The following is an 18355-nucleotide window of genomic DNA, read 5'->3' on the forward strand; positions in this document are numbered from 1 at the left end:
TTCCGCTGATTATGGGGTGCTGGAACATATCGACCTACTACCAGACTATGTTTCTGTGTATGGCATTTTGGTAGTCAGATCTCAGAGCATTTTGGTGAAGATTATCTTCACATGGAGACAGCTGTCTTGATTACACTGTCCCTTTCATTGCAAGCCACAACTGGTAGAGGTGGTCATTCATATGAGAAAGTGGAGTACGAACAGCGTGCAGTCTTCATGTAAACTCAAGGAAGACTACAAAGAGGCTATGAGAAAAGTCTAATTACTCTCCAGATGCTGTAAAGGCGTCTTGAAATACTCGGCACTGGCAGATGAGCTTTAATCTCTTTAATTTCTTTAGTTTGCCCTATCTGGAAAAGGCGCTTACCATATTGCATTAAGTGACTGCATGTAAATGTCAAAAAGGAAGTAAAGACATCATTTCCCAGTGCAGCAATTAGTTTGTTCTTTTTTACTATATTGCACGTAATGTCACAATTGATTTTGCTTGTGAATGCTACGCACAGGATCGACCTATATGTATCCTACGGTACCAGAGCCATGGCTTAAATACAGGAGTCTGCTGCATGTTGGCTGTGTAGGCGCAGACGTGTGTCTGCTACTTCATGCGTAGTTTCAAGGGTTTCAAAACCTTCTCAACATGTTGCCAGCCGTGGCAGAAAATAGGAAATTCAAATATTTTGGTATTCTACGATACGCATTTAACATATACAATATTTACTAAGATCTGTTAACGTTTTCACATAAGGATGAAATTTCTTTATACGACACGCCAAAAACTTGGCTGAAAACGGAAGTAGTTACTAGATTAACTAATATGGTGGACCATCCAGGAGATTCACATCCGTTGTTCCATTTACATTTAGACTTATTTTAGTATCCATTCGACGAAGCAAGGTACTGATATTAGTACTGCCAAAGACCAAGGCAAAGGCTACAGTAGGTGTTGGATCCAGTCCAAGAAGCAGGGTAAGAATATTAGTACTGCCAAAGACCAAGGCAAAGACTACAGTAGGTGTTGTATTCAGTCCACGAAGCAGTCTACTAATATTAGTACAGCCAAGGACCAAGGCAAAGACTAATACTAGAAGTTGTATTCAATCAACTAAGCAGGGTACTGATATTATTACTGCCAAGGACCAAGACAAATGGCTACAGTAGGTGTTGTATTCAGTCCACGAAGCAGAATACTGATATTAGAACCACCAAGGACCAAGGCAAAGGCTACAGTAGGTGTTGTACTCAGTCCACGAAGCAGGGTACTGATATTAGTACTGCCAAGGACCAAGGCAAACGCTACATTAGGTGTTGTATTCAGTCCACGAAGCAGGGTACTGATATTAGTACTGCCAAGGACAAAGGCAAAGGCTACACTAGGTGTTGTATTCAGTTCACGAAGCAGGGTACTAATATTAGTATTGCCAAGGAATAAGGCAAAGGCTACAGTAGGAGTTGTATTCAGTTCACGAAGCAGAGTATTGGTATTAGAACTACCAAGGAGGCAAACGCTACATTAGGTGTTGTATTCAGTCCACGAAGCAGGGTACTGATATTAATACTGCCAATGACCAAGGCAAAGGCTACACTAGGTGTTGTATTCAGTTCACGAAGCAGGGTACTAATATTAGTATTGCCAAGGAATAAGGCAAAGGCTACAGTAGGAGTTGTATTCAGTTCACGAAGCAGGGTACTGGTATTAGTACTGCCAAGGACCAAGGCAAAGGCTACAGTAGGAGTTGTATTCAGTTCACGAAGCAGGGTACTGGTATTAGTACTGCCAAGGACCAAGGCAAAGGCTACACTAGATGCTGTAGTACTTTTTCCATGTCTCCTTTTCTGTGGCTGGCTATCAATAGTATTTGTCCAATAAGACAACGATCTGTTTTGACGATTGTTTCCTTGGTGGATTTGATTGATGTTTTTACCTGCAAATTGTTATTTAAAAAATGTATTCGCACTGTATTCCGATTGTTTGTACCACCCTACCGATTACACAAACAGAAGGCATCAAAAGATTTTTAAAAAATGCACAAAACTTAGTCAGTTCATTCATTGATTTGTAAATTCTAATGATTGTGACCGGAGTGTCCCAATTGTCAACTTGTTGGCGCTTCGAATCAAACAAGAAAGTTTCTTTAGCAACACAGTCGCCATATTTCCTTGGGCCGGTCTATGTTTTTTAGTAACAGATCTGATGTAGTTCACCGTCTTTGAAAATCTCATTAATTTCGTAAATTTGGGATTTACGTCTCTTTGAACGCATGTAAACAAAAGTTCCTCTTATTTCTTTGCATAATTTGTTTTAGAATTTTTTAAAACTCGACACCAAATACTGGATGCATACTACACAGATTTTACTGAAACAGGTTATTCTTGAAACCAAAAATGGACAACGAGCAGTCTGTTTGCTTGTTTACATAGGGAGCATTCGTTTGCTTTGAAACGCCAATAATTTGACATTGTCAGAGACTCCTTGGCGACAATCAGATTAGAAATTATAAATCAATGAATAAAATGACTAAGTTTTGTGTATGTTTTATAGCCTTGATGGTTTTCGTTTTTAAAATCAGTAGGGGAATACAAAGACACAGGAGGGTGTGCTAATACTGCAAAAGACTTTAACGTTCTGTGAGTCGGTCATAGAAGGATGTCTCTTTAAGTCTTGAGTCTACAAAAACATTATACATTTCTCATTCTGAATTCACAAATTTCCATAAATTTGCAGTTTTGTGTCATTTTGGATGACGAAATAATCTGCACGACAAAACGATTTACTGTGTAGCTACAAAAAGACACCGTGTCGAATCCAACAAACGAGACACACAAACTTTACAATTTCCAGTATTTTTCAAAACCGATCACTTCAATTTAGGCATTATGGGATAGCGAACTACAACATTTTTGTTACATCTGAAACTGAAGAGTTATAAAACGTGCAAAACTAAACACCTTCGAAAATGAAGATTTGACAACGGAAGTGCTCAGATAAGTGTCGGCAATTTTACTCTTGGCAAAGACATATATTAACACACCTTAAAAAAATAATTGTGCTAAATTTAAAGTTACTTCCAAGTGATATATTAAATTGTCGTCAGTAAGTCATCAAAACTGACAAAGTAATGGGGCCACATGTTTGGAACTAATTTGTTGCTCTTAAAATACATACGTGACCTCAGAGTTGATCAGTCCTGGGATAATAACTAAAACTGGATAGTAAATCGCCAGATAGAAGAGTCGCTTATTTAGCGGTCATTGCGCAGAGGGACACACACACACACACACACACACACATCCGGTTACAGATCGTGTAATACCATTCTATCATTTCAGTCTAAAAGGCGAACTTGTGTTAGGTTCCGTACCCTGATTTGACTTTAAAACAATTAGGTACCATTCGGAACGCGAAACAAACTATTTTTGGTAACCACTAACTCATTATCATGTGCAAGACTGTTTTGGGAATCATGATTATTGAAATATATGATTATGTGAATCATTATTGATTGAACATTTATGAAAGGAACATGCTATATAACACTATCATTTTATTTCTTCATTTTTACATGCTTTGATTACTATACCTTAATTAAATACGTCATTCTAAACGTTTGCAAATTTCCCAATTTGACATTTTGAATGCTAAAGTTTGTGTAATAAAACAGATTATAATCCAATAAGTAAAATAATATTATGCTGAATGTCTGTTCAGTTGTTGTTATCTCGGCTAGTGTAATCAAGATAAGCATCGTCTTGTTGGTACTAAAACTCACTGGAAAAATCTAGTAAATCATAAAGGTTTCAGACGTACATCTATTTCATTCTACTTTGCCCTGAACCCCGGCACGCTACAATACCACATACAAAGACATTTTAATCACAGTACATGAAAGTAGCATAGAGGTATGTCAATATTTTCTCCATTCTGTTTGTTTCAATTGCATGTAACTTCACATTATACCTGTTCTTATTCCAGAAGTGATAACTGTGGAGCGGAACACACGGACTAAAATGGTGTTATTATTTGTATGATTTCGCTTTAACTAAAAATAGTCTCAATGATGTAAAGATCCCATTTGAATAAATATCATTCATTTCTTCCATGAAGCAGTAGTCATTAGGACCAAAGTACCCCCTCTCCTCGCTATACGGTTGTGAAAAGTGGGGTATTTTAAAAATGCACCTTGCAATTTCTCATCATTGCAACCAATATTATACTAAAGGACAGGAAAATGAAGCTTAACACATTTATTTCTCATAAGGTTTACAGCTGGAACTGGGATGGAACACACCAGGTTCACAGAGGTTAAAGTTCACAAATGTTCCTCTTACAACAGTAATCAAAATCATGCATATCTGCTTTGTCTTCATTTTTCTTAAATTTTATTACAAGTTAATTAAAATAAACAAATCTTTCTATGTTTTTCATTCATTTAATCCAACAGTTTTAAATTTATGTTGATTTTACATTTCTGTTCTAAACCTGCTTTCCCCATAATTAAGAACATTCACACACACACATTATATATATATATATATATATATATATATATATATATATATATATATATATATATATATATATATAATAGGCAAGAGCAATATATACATAATTAGCTTATTATCATGCAAACATCAACAATAGTGTACATTTTTACTGAGCTAAGCAACGACCCAAATGTTCTTATTTGTCTTAAGACTCCTCTCTGTAGTTTCGATCTTTGCACACGGTTCGATTTTTAAAGAAAAAATAATTTCCAAGGCTTTCCTGACGGGTTATGCTGGTAACTTAAGATAGACCTGGTATAACATGTGGTAACATAGCTTTCCCCTTATTTTTGTTTATGGTTGGTGGGTGCAATTTTGGTTATAGAGTATACAGCTTGGCCTTAAGCTGTTTATCTCGCAAAGGAAAATGGAATGTAGAAAGACCTCATGCATGGTCTTGATGCACAGCATGTTAACCTTGCATACGACAACGACCGTCTACTTGATAATAAAATTAATCTAAGCAATCCAGCTGAGAACAAAATAATAAACCACTTTGTTTAATTTGAATATGCAATGTTCAGTTGTGATGGCGATATACGAAACGACAGTCTGGTTCAATCTATTTCACTAACCAGCTCTCTCGTGTTCTTTACAGCTAACTCTAAACTTGATAATAGTGAGAGTGAAAAGGAATTGAAATTAAACTATACTTTGGGAATACGTTATTTTAACTGAACATACATTTTATAAGGCTGCGACTATACATGCAGTTGATCCAAAAAAGAAAAAGAACATTCTGTTACAAACGTTGAAGAGGTAAATTATCAGCTTTTCTTTCTTTCTTTTTTTCTAAACAAAAAAATATTGCTTATAATCCTAAACAGGAAGTATATGACAAATATATGGTTTAGAAAAATTAAAAATAGTTCATCTGAGCAAAAGAGAAGATTTTTTTTTTTAAATATTAGGTTAACATTTAATGGAGCTAAGATGTAAGAAATACTTTCCATGGAGGTCAGGTGTAATTTTTTAAGCTCACTGTCAAGACAATTTTGTTTAGTTAATAATAATAATAATAATAATAAATAATAATAAAATAATAATAATAATAATCAGTTCATTGGCAGCCGCCGCGCTAGGCCGCAAGGCCGCCGCGAGGACAGTGATTGCTTTTTTTAAAGCATGAGAAATGAAGACGAAATCATTTATTGTCAAAAATCTAACTTCTATGACAATATTGAGAAGATCAACACGTCTTGAAAAACCTAATAAGCTCGGGTGCATTTTGGCGCTTGTGAGTAGGAGTGGGGTTCAATTTGATCCTATATTTTTGTCACTTTAGTTCAGATGAGTTCTATAATAAATATTGGTTTGTCAGTTTTCTGAACACAGCGCCAAAACACACTCCAGGTTCATCCGGCAATACGGAAGTTACGTTAAACGAATCTGCTTGGTGTCCTATGGCAATGCACGAGGTTCAGTCGCGTTCCCATAATTCCAAAATGTGCTATAACGTTCAGCAGGCCTACAAATCCTGCGCAAGAAACTCGTAACTGTTACGAATTACTCTATTTAGCTGAATATGGGGTATTTTAAAGAGTTTTTTCAGAGCTTTTGAAAATTGGTAAGCACCAGCTTATGTTTTAAGCATTAATGTTTGTATCACTATCTCCTTTCTTTGTGCACAAAGTGTGTTGAAATGTTTTCGTTAAAATGCAGACGGTACAAAGCAACGTCACTTGCGGCATTGAAACACAATAAAAGCTAGGGTGCATTTTGCCGCTCGTGATCAGAAATGGGGTTTAACTTTTTATACGAAATTTTTTGTCACCTTAGGATAGATGAGTTTTAATAAATAATATTGGTAACCCAATTTTCTGAACATAGAGCTAAAACACACTCAAGGTCTATCTGGCAATACGGAAGTGACGTATAACGAATCTGATTGGTGCACCTTGGCAACGCACGCGGTCCAATCGCGTTCCCATAATTCCCGAGGTACAATAGCGTTCAATTCAAAGCTTCCGTCAGTAGCTCGTAACTGATACGAAGTAGGTGAATATTTTTACGGTTTTTGGAGCATTCAGAAATCGGTAAGCACCAAAATATGTTTTAAACAATAATGTTTTTTTTTTTTTTTTACTATCTACTTTCCTCGGGTGGACAGACAATATGTTGAAGTATGTTCGTTAAAATGCAGACGATACAAAGCAACGTCACAAACGGCGTTGGCGATGTTGTGATTATAGCAATATATTTTTAAATTAGAAATAAAAAATAGAAAGTAATATGCTTGTACTCTCATCAGCAAGTAGAGAATGACAAATAATATTGGGACTTACTATTTCAGCCAATATACTAAACCAAAATTAATGCAAGGATTCCAAGTGTCAAGTTTAACGCGGATGGGGTAAGGTGGGATTAGATGGAAAGTGTGTTATATATCAGTCATATGGGTCATGCATGCGCATTTACTCATTTTAAATTAAATATAAATTGTTTTTTTTTCTTCAATCTAGCACTACTTTTCTGTAGCCAAAGTCTATTCAATCAAGATTGTTTTTAATGATCTGCACTTTAACTGTCATCAAGAGATTTCCTGACGAAAATGATCGATCTCTACGGTTTTTCACAGTGGTGGTCATGTACTAAAATTGGGTCGAAATAAGAGCACCACAATCGAGGGTAGTACGAATTTGTTTATCAATATGCGTAACTTTCATTGTGACACACAGCGCGCGACATCCAATCCGGATTGTACTGGATCACACCTTTAGGTTCATTTCTTCCAAACATATCTACATACTTTAACATTGATTTTGCCGTATGTACCTCTCAGGGGCGTCAAAATAATGACCTTCCAAAGGAATATTGATGTATACGAATGCAAATGAAGTAATTACTTGCCACTTAAAGGTATGTAGAATCAACTTCGAAAACATTACAACCATTACTGAAATAATCGGTGTTGAATGCCTACATGACCCATGTGACTTGTACTATATATATATATATATATATATATATATATATATATATATATATATATATATATATATATACACACAATGCTGTCGGGCATTTATGTATATATATACAATGCTGTCGGGCATTTATGTGCACTTAATGCTTCTGTGGCAAGAAGACAGTGACATGAACACTTTTTATTTATATGTATAGTTAAGTTTCAGTTTTGAGCACCACTGAAAGTGAAGAGAGTAATGTACAGGAAAAAGTTGTTTGTTTTACAAATCTCATGATGTAGAGAAAATAGATAAAGTTCACATGCCCCACTTTTTTTTGCTTATTGCACCCATCATTTTTTGTGCCCAGGCAACTTTTTACCCCACTATCAGGTTTCAAAAATTACGTGCTTCCCTCTGTGTTTGTAATGTAGGTAGAGAGTCTGGAATATTTGGTAGTATTCTAGAACTACATCAGTTTACTTGCCTGTACCACCACACACTTTGGTGTATCTTAAATGACCTTGATGCTACAGAGCTTGGAAGTAGGGTACACTCATCACACCTAAGGTTGCAGTGGAGCTTAATGAGTTAGCAATGTTTTTGGAAATTTCTTTTAAATTGTCAAAGAATGGTTATTTTTGTAATTTATGTGCAATATTGATGCACAAATGATAAATACATAAGGAATGTTCAAATTTGGTGATGTCACCAAAATTCACCCATTAAGAATAAACGGCTGTCATTGTATCTTTTTCTATCCTAATTATATTTATTTCTATTTTAAAAATGTAATTTAAATGCTCTTGTATTCATAATTGTGTATGGCAATATTCAGTTGTTTTTGTTTCTGATGTATCTTACTCTTTTACTCTGTTGGTGTCATGATCAGCAAATTAACTTCCTTGACATACATGTACATTGAAATTAGTAAAGTTGTTGAGGGAGTATGGTAGTCATCAAATCAAATAATGTAATGTGGATAAATGGCATCCTGAGAATTGCTGCTAAAGGTTAGTAGGTGTTTGGAGCACTTCTTGTGACCTCAGCCCTTTCAGACTTTGCTCTATACTCCTGCAAAAACAATCTCTTTCTTCATCTGAACTTGGGTCTTAATGTTGTGATTGTGTTGGATGTAGTTTTTGGTTGTTGTAGACAAGAAAATGATGAAACCAGGATATTGTGACATTTGATTGATGCCAGTGATTAGAGTGATTGTTTTAATTATAAACATTTTACTATATGTGGATTGAAACATACAGTTTTAAGTAGGCTAACATTTTAATGTTGACCTTGGCACAACTCAAAGCCCCAGAATAATGAATGCTTTATTTTTCAGCTGCATCTGATCCTGCAAAACAATATCAGAAGGAAGCCCACTGTTGCCTCTGCCACTTGGATGACCAAAGAGGATCATGCAAATTCTGACAGAGCTGAGGCACTCAATTATGAGCAGTTAAATGGTTCACATGTTTAGCATCCATCGAACAAAAAACAGAAAACAAAGAGAATTGCAAGTGTAAAAAATGGCTCCAAAGACAGATGGCTGTTTAATACAGACATTTATTTCCTTTATTATTTGGTTGTAGTGATCATAATATGTTGCTTTATGATAGCAATCATTGTTTAAAAGAATTTAAATACATTTAAGATTAAATTAAAATACTCATATATGATATACATAATAATATATTATTAAATTTCATACACTATGCAAAATTAAATTGACTAAACTAAATATTAATGAGTAAATGATTGAGTGTGCAATCGATTTCAGTGCATGATGGGGAACTAACATCAGTTCCCCACCAAACTAACCAAAGTTTCTTGCATTCCTTCTCTCAGTTTTGGACCGACAACACCTCAATTCATTCCACTCTTACATATGAAGAGCACTTGTCTTTCACACAAGTGTAAACAGGAATACTCATAATTTGAAAGAATTATAACACTTCTGCACTTCTGGTCTAGTAAGACATCATTTGTATCTTATTGCATTAAAGTTATGAAATACCAGCATGCAGACTGTGTATTATATCTGTCTTGTTCGTAGTTATTCCAAGTTTTGTATATTAAGTATTGGCTCTGTATTGTTTTAGGTTTATCCCGTAATGTTCCTGTCCGTTAATAAGGTCTCACTGGATAGTTTCGTATTTTGACACCCCCTTAATTTTTAAGGTAGAAGGCATGATCCTAATTATCACAATCCTAGCATTTATAAATTCACACTTAAGCTAAATCTGTAATGTGGTTTACATTTACTTTGAGCTAGGCTTGGAAATAGGTTGGCTTGTTGGTGACTGCCTGTCACAGTTAGATGAGCATTGGAGATCAAATGCGTAACTTGGTCTGCAAATGAGCAACCAGCATGGCTTATGTATGTGTCTGCTACAGACGTAAATATCTAAAAATCTAGATGGTTGAGGGGTGATGAAAAGTATGCTAATTTGTTACAGTACTAGTGAACTTTATTCATGCATAAGGCACATACTGATTCTTTTAGCTGCCTTGTCACAGGAAAATATTCAAAACAGCTCTTTCCTGTCAAAAATGAATGCAAGAAAGAGGGGTTGGTGGTAGTGTTGGTTCATTATAAAAGCCACCATTTGCGTAAAGAATTAACCTTAATACCTCAGTCAGAATCTTACAAGCATCATTTTATCAAAAATCATTAGTTAGTTTTTATTTGTATCTTTAATTTGATATTATCATTTTTCTGCAATAGGTCATCGTCAGATGAAAATATGCCCAAAAAACTGTCCAGTGAGACCTAAACCCCACAACCAGGAGCAAATGTTATAGTTCATCAGTTCTCCCTAAACATCCAGCTCAAATTTCTTTTTGTGGGAGATAACCAATAACCACCACTTGTGGCTCTAGTAATGTAACAATGAATTATTAGACTGCAATACAGTTAGGCATCATGAGTTGTTTTATTTTATGCTTGTAGGCAAGGCTGTCTGTAAGGAGTGACTGCATGGTATGTCTAGGGTGGAGAGCTGAACAGTCCAAAAATGAAAAAGGTTAGTGAATGAATCTTGATGATAATAAATTTCAATTTGTTGTTGGAGTTTTAATTCATATTTGTATTCATATTGGTAGATAATATAACATTAATATTATTAATTGATATTATTATACCACTGAGGGCAGTGGTAGTGCTTTCTAATTGAGATGGGGTGGGTGTTTTTGTTGACCTAATGTCGGATACATTGTTCTCAGATGTTTTCATGTTAAGTAGTCACGCCACCTCTGAAGTGGGAGTAGGCAGAAACAAGGATGGTTGAAAATTCCAAACGCAATGTGTCATTTTTGTTATCCAAGATTAACTCTAGTTGTTAGAGTGGGAACAATCAGGAACATCTGCAAAATTGAACTTGGCATTTGGACAAGAATCCTAAAACAGGTAATGCCAACATGACCACTTTTCTGTCAAACCCTTATTTTTTTATCAATTATAGTCTCAACTTGAGCAAGAAAATAAACATTCAGTTTTAACTTTATCAATTTAAGCAATTTTGGTATGTTTTCATGATTATCAAGTGTAGGGTTTCAGTTTATTTTTGAGACTAATATAGTATTACAACTAATATAATGTCATGTAGACTACTGATGGCATGGCAATACTAATAAATCAGATTAGAGGGGTTAGTGCCAGCTCTCTCAACCAAATATATTTCTAAAACCATTAAGCCAAAAAGACCAAATTAAAGCCAAAGCTTTTCCTATTTTGAAGTTAGAAACATTATAGAAAAGCAAGTAAAATATAACAGTAGATGAGCAGTGTATAAACTGAACAGTTTAGAATTTCCTTTCTTATAAACATGGTGACGTGCTGCAGTTATCTTAGTGACCATGTTGTGTATGTGCTAACACACAGTGGAGTGCTTCGGGAAAGCTCTTAAACAATTCTATTAACTTTTTAGTGCCTTTCTCTTTGGTACAATTTTTATGCCCTGCACTGTTTACATTCCTATTCAGAATCAGATGAAAGAATGTAACTGCAAGAGATATTGCCACTCTTTGTCCCTTTGCTGTTGTACATTTACTGCTGTAGAAAATTGTTATAGTTTCAAAGTTTCTTTTCTTTTTATGTTACTAGGTTATATCAGAAATTACTGTGATTAACTTTACAAAGGATTTTTTTACATCAGTAGGACCATATCCAAGGTTGATAAGCACAATGGGGCCTAAACAATCTCCAAAAGGGATATAACTACAATAGAGTATGTTCTACATTGATTTGAGTTGCCTTGCTTGATGCAATAAAGTAGACATGAAAGGCCAGTGGACTAATTTTTGTAAACTCCTAAATTTTGAATCTGTTGTTCGCAACAGTCTGTATATTTATACGCAAACATGTCTACTATATTTCATTAGTCATAGGTAATATATGCATATTCATGGATACAAATTTTGTATTGAAAAAAGTTGAGTATCAGTAGTAGTTAAAATGTTGTGAATAATTGAGAAATGTATATAATGGCCAGAAAATCTAATTAGTTTATCTACACATATATACAAAAAGCTTATTAAATTAAACTTTTCTACCTCTAGTTGTATTTGACAAATGTGTTTTAAAAATAAAAAAATTCTGCAATTGCCTGAAAATGTAATCAAGTCATGTACATGCAAATAGAAATATGCCAATCATTTTTGTCTACCCGAGTGGTCTCAAGCACTCACTGTTCTGGAACACTGCCATCTGACCTCTGTCTGAGTGGGTTCAAGTCTCAGGCATCGGCTAATGTGGGTATGTGAGAAAGCTTGCCAGTAGCTTCTTGTAGGTCAGTGTTTCTTCTCGAGGTTTTCCAGGGTTCTTCCTCCACCAATTAAACTGGCTGCCATGTAAAGCCTATCTTGTGCTGAAAAATGGCATTAAACCCTATAACAACAACAACAACCTAAGGTAGTTTTTGCATGCCGGTAGTTATGATAACAAGGTTTTGTCAGAGAAATAAAGTCCAAAGTGTATGGGTTTGAATCCCACCATCGGACCATTGCTGGATCATTCAACTTAGGTAGTGTGTCCTTTGGCAAGACAATTTATTCCAGTTGCATCAGCACCAAAAAACTTGTAAAGACTTTAAATATTGTTATATTAACCAGAAAATCTAGTCAGATCAACTACATTGAGATACACTTAAACTCAGAAAATTTCATGTATCTCTTCAGAGTGGTTTTTGTACAGTTTAACTTGCAAGCTTCTTTGCCTTGGAATAACAGATTTAATATGGATGTACAGATTGACATAGAAAAATCAAGCATAAAAATTGGAGTGTGCACATAATTTATGCTGAATATCAAAGTCATAAGAATGCTGAATATACATACTGGTTTTACCACCCCAGCCCACTTGACATTATTTTTTAAGTATAAAACTTTTCATTTATTTCATTATTTGTTTGTAGTATTAGGTGGTGAATGTAATGAACATACAATATATCATTCAACATACAGCTAATCCATGACCTATGCAGTAGTTATGTTTCCAGGAGTGGTTGCTTAAGTTAAAACTTTTGGTTTCATTGCCTTTTTATTTACATTCTGAATTATGTATTTCAGTTAACTTTAACCATTTACTTCATAGAGTGTATAGCCTTCTAGACAGTTGATATACATGTGCCAAAGTTACACAGTGCAATGCACTATTAATAGAACACCTGTTACCCTTTTGACACCATACACAACTGTTAAGCAGTGTAGTATATGTTATGTTTAACATCAGTTGTAACCATTTTACATTTTTGGTACACATCTATTGTGGGTAGAAAGATTTCAGAGTAAAATCTGATCGTTATAGCTGTGTAATTATTTTTCATGGGAGAATTTCTTTATGTGCTTTCAAATACTTCTGAGAGAGTGACATGTGTAAGGTGAAGTTGATTTCATTTGCAACTTGCACAATGTAGAAAATGTTGGCATACCTCTATGTTACTTTCATGTACTGTGGCTGAAGTTTCTTTGGATATTGGGCTCTGGAAATTTTACGTGAATTAAGTACACAGCTAATCAAAATTGCTTCTCCTATGGGCTCAAATATTCAGCATTAATTAGTCTAATGTGCACTATCCTTTGCAGTATTTAGAATTAGGAAAACAAATTTTGCCACACTAAACAATACCAGCTTCTGAAAGTGTGATGAATGAATGGCCCAGCAGTTAGTAGTTTTCTTAACAGATACACATCTGAAGTAAGGCCAAACTGTACTTCATAACCCAAATTGCACCTATCAATCCTACATCCAAATAAAGGAAATTGAATGTTCTTTTGATAGTACCACAGTGGCATGCAAGGTCTTTTTAAAGAGCCATCATAACCAAGGAAGAAAGCCTGGAAAAAAATTCTCTTTCAAAATCTAACCCTTTGCAAAATATGAAACTATAGAATGCCACCTTTATGACCTGAATTTGCAGAAGTTCCTTTATTTTATTTTTACACAGGAACCAAGATCTCCTGGATTGCTAAATAAAAGAGTAGCATGCAATGTCAGATGATTAAAGAGGTTTTAAATGATTGCATGATAATGATAATGCTTTGTCCTCTTTTAGAATTAAGAAAGTAGGATGGACTTCATTTTATAGAAAAATCCAATACTTTTTTTCAGGTTGAATTTTTCAGTAAGTGGAAAATAGGGTTTCTCTTCAAACATTGACTGGTCAGTGAAGAATTGTTAGTGTTAACACATATCAGATCACCATTATTTTAAAGAAAATTTGTAACCTTTAAAGGTGAGTGGATTCTTTGGCAGATTTATCCCCTCTATTGCTTACAATTTGTCATCTTGTCAGTTTGAATATCCTTTTAGTATTATTCAAATGTCACTGAATGTTGGCTTTTTCTTTCTCACTGGACATTTCTTGTTGTACATGATATTGAATGACAATGACTTGATAATAATTGTCTCTTTCTTTTCCTGATTTTCCTACCTCCATTTGTCAATATAAATTGTTAAAATTCTAAATCTAACTCGTATATTTTGGGTGTATTTTGGAAATTGTTTGAGATCATGTTTCATTGTACAATAGTCATTATTCATTAGAGGCATGCCTTTTTAATCTCTGTAATTTTTGTACCTGGTTTGTGCAAAATATGCTTGCCTCTGTATTGTTTTTATTTATTTTTCAACATTCATAATTTTAAAAGTTTTTTTTGTTTCTATTTTTCTCATTTATTTCTCTTTCACTAGCTATGATCATATCTAGGTACTGACTTTTTAGAGTTTGTTCCTGAAATAATTCACTTTTAGTCTATTATTATTTATTGATTATGTCAACCCTGTAGATATCCTTATAGTCTAGCCTGGATTAAATATCAGTATGATAAACGAGCAGACATTAATTCAGCTGATACCTGTATAAGAGTTTGGCAGTTTTATGCTTTGAGTTACAAAAACTGACTTTGTTTACCTACACCACACTAAACATTGCATTTGTAATCCAAATAAAAATTAAAAAGAGTTTTCTAGTCATTTCTTTGTTTATACCCATATTTAAAACATACTTTTCTATAATTATGTTTTATCCACTGTTTCAGCCAAATCCCAGCTGCAAGAAAAGAACATGTTGAAAAACCGGATGACGCTGGCAACAAAGGGGTCACTAAAAAGACAAAGAGAATAGCTGAACAAATGAATTAACCAGATAATTTCCTCTGATGAGTTACAATAGTAACGAAATCAGTGGTGACTAGACCACCCCGGCAGATGGGAGGGAACACCACCACATCCATTCAGTCATTTCTTCCTATTATTGTTTATGGATCTTATTATTTAATAATATTTTTTATTCATGCAAACAACTATAATTGTCATTATGTTATGTATGCTAGTTACAAGAAGTCTGTTTTACTAATATTATGCAACCTAAGTTCAAAATGACCATAGAATGCCCATTTAGAATTTTTAAATGGAAAATTATTATAATCCAATGTGGTTGCTAACATAAATTATAAATTATGCAAATTATTTATCTAGTGTTCATTTGTTCATATCCTTTTTTCCCCCATTCATGTTTTTTTAAATAGTTTTATTACAATATTTTAAACTACATGTATTCCCATACTATCCTAAATACAAGCATAGTCTTTATTATAACTTTTGTTGTAGAATTTTAGGACTTGGTTCCATCATTTCAAAATCTATGGTTATGATTGCTGTGTAATTTAATAAAAAATCAGACATATTGGCAACAAATTATATTGGAAGGAAATGGTTTCTAAAGTACAAAGCAAAAAGTTACCATTAGCTTTTTCTAAACTGGTCTTTACTGATAAAGTTGGTGATAAAATTAAGATAGAGTGCAGGGAATGATCCTTACAGGAGGGTAAAATCAAGATTAGTTGCTGGACTACAGGATTCCTTCAATTGTTTGCTATGTGTACAAGAGTACATTGTAGATAATTCTGCTTAGTTTCAAATTAAAGTTTGTGCACACACACACAAACACACACACTACATTTTTAAATCTTTAAAACAATGAAAAAATATGAAAAAAATTAGTATGAAAAATTTGTTTTGCTTTATAATTCTTTATGTTACAGTAATTATTGATTTGACTCTTTTTTCAACTTTATGTCTTAACTAGCAAATAAATTAACAACTTTTTGGTAGATGGTTTGAAATTTTTTTTAATGTATTCATTGTGGGAATTGTTTTGTAATGGTTTGCTTTCTGATTGACTGTAAATTGCCTATTCATATTTTTGGCATAAATTTTGCATTTTAATTCCAAGTTTAAACCTTATCACCATTTAGATGAAGCTTTTTATACTGATTCATGAATCTAAGAATTAAAATGAAAACTGAAACCCCTTATCCCCATACCCTTACAGGTTTTGAATTGGAAATGTTTCAATTGCGGTGCGGTTTGCTAGTATAGTAATAATTTTTTTTATTTTATTTTTCAATTAAACATGGTAAATGTAAGGTGTTCACTGGGAAAGTTGCTGACTGTTGAAGTACAATAGGACAAGATCCAGATTTGGTTCAAAACTCCTGATGCATCAGGTTAGTATTCCCCAAAATTACTTGTGGATGTAGTCAGCTGTACATGAAGAAAGCATTTGTTTGATCAAGTAAATGGACAAAATAGTATGAGACCCATTTTCGATACAAAACTGGTGATCTTTCATGCATCATGTTGTCATTATTCTGTGAAAATATAGCCCTTTCCACATTCTAACCTTTTAATTTTGAATTAGAAATGTTATATTTAATTTTGGGGTGTGGGTTTAATTTCTTATAAATGTTTTTTCTTTAAATTAATAGTGATGGAAGTTAGCTGCTAATGAGGGTTGGTTGTTCAAGTAAATGGACAAAGCAGAATTAGTTTTAAATGAGAAGTGTATTCATTTCCTGGTAAAGTGTTATGATTTTGGTTTTATTTTCTTTCTTCGTTCTGTTTAAGCATGTGGAAGTGGACTGTTATAACAGCATTGTTAACATGTTCAGGTAAATAGGCAAAATGAGAGCCAGTTTTGATCCAAGACCATTGCCCCATTATGTACCATGTTGGCATTCTGTGAGTGAATTTCACAATAGTTTACAATTTGCTTTGAGTATTCACTTTATATTCCTGTCCTAAATACAATTTATTCACTGTACAAAAATTATTTTTGCACATTCAGATTTCATGAATATTACTTTTTCTCTGGATCTTGTAATTGTTTGGTTGTTTTTTTTAAAACAGATTTTATTTTTCAAAATTAAATTTCACTCTTTGTGTAAGAAGCTAAGAAAACTTTTATGCATTAGATATTGTTAAAAATTATTGTGCATATTCATTAATAAGTGAATTCTCCCACTCACCACCCACCTTAGTGTAGACATGACATGTCATATTAAACAAGTTTTACATTCAGAATTTATTTTGAGCCCTCAGTTTTGTTTCTGCATCAAAACAATTACTCAAAATGTATGCATCATGTATCTGTAAACAAAACAATTGAGCCTTCTTTGATTTTTATTTCTTTAGTAGAATTTGTTTGTTTTTTAGAAGTTGACATGTTTTACAGCTGTTGGTTATTTAGAGATAAAACTGTTATTGCCATACTTTGAATGGTTTGAAATCTATAAATATTTGTAACTTTTTTAAAAAAATTTGATGAAAACATTTTTATTTCCTTTCTTGGTTTTATAACAAGAGTACCCATCATCAAAGAGTTGATGATGTTGCATTGGTTTGTTACAATTTTGTTAGCATAATTTTCATGCACAGTTTGGATGATGGGAGATTTTCAGTATAATTGGAAGAAATGTTTTTAAAAAAATATCTTTACACATTTGTTTGGGCTCAGTAACAAGGCTAGTTTGAGATGATGAAAAAGTATTTGTTTCATTGCACGTAAATAAAAAGGGATCCTAATTAGCCTCCTAACAGATTATTTAATCTTTAAAGAAAAATATCCTGGTTAAATTCTAAAGGCAACACATTTATGGAAAATGCTTTGGCTTTCAGTTAGTTGTTTTTTTTAAGCCTGTTATCATTAGGAAAGTTAACATTTATTTTCTTCCAAGTTTGTATTAAAAGTTGTGTTAAATACCACCAGTCATGCACGGGGAATGTGGTTAAGAATGTCTCCACTCTACAAAATAATTACAGAAAGTATGCAGTTTAAAAAGTATCTTTTGTTGTTTCCTTATATTTCAATTTTATGGTTTATGGTTTATAATCTGATTAATTCAGTCTCTTGTACCAAATGTATATTCATTGATATTAAACAGTGTAATTTTTAATTGACACAAGGATTCAACCTTGGAATTGTTTCTGCAAAATTTGATTTTATATAAAATTTGGAGAGTATTATTTTTAACTTGTTGAAATTTGAGAGGTGCCATTTAATAAGAACATTGTCCATTTCTAAATTTGTAGATCAAAATATTTAACATTTTATTTTACTAATTCC

At 33.5% G+C, this 18355-nt stretch overlaps 1 long non-coding RNA gene across 2 annotated transcripts; it reads left to right on the top strand.

The window, feature by feature from the left end:
• Window positions 1-6513: 6513 nt before the first annotated feature.
• On the top strand, window positions 6514-18355 carry LOC149803059 (uncharacterized). 2 transcript variants are annotated; one of them, XR_016420131.1, is made up of 4 exons: window positions 6514-6581; window positions 8791-8906; window positions 10402-10474; window positions 14988-18355. It is a non-coding gene; the product is annotated as an uncharacterized LOC149803059 (long non-coding RNA). The 2 variants fall into 2 exon arrangements; XR_016420130.1 differs by having other exon boundaries at window positions 8791-8889.

The sequence above is a fragment of the Sinohyriopsis cumingii genome, chromosome 3 (assembly GCF_028554795.1).
Source record: "Sinohyriopsis cumingii isolate HCF-2022 chromosome 3, ASM2855479v2, whole genome shotgun sequence".
NCBI classification, from domain to species: domain Eukaryota; kingdom Metazoa; phylum Mollusca; class Bivalvia; order Unionida; family Unionidae; genus Sinohyriopsis; species Sinohyriopsis cumingii.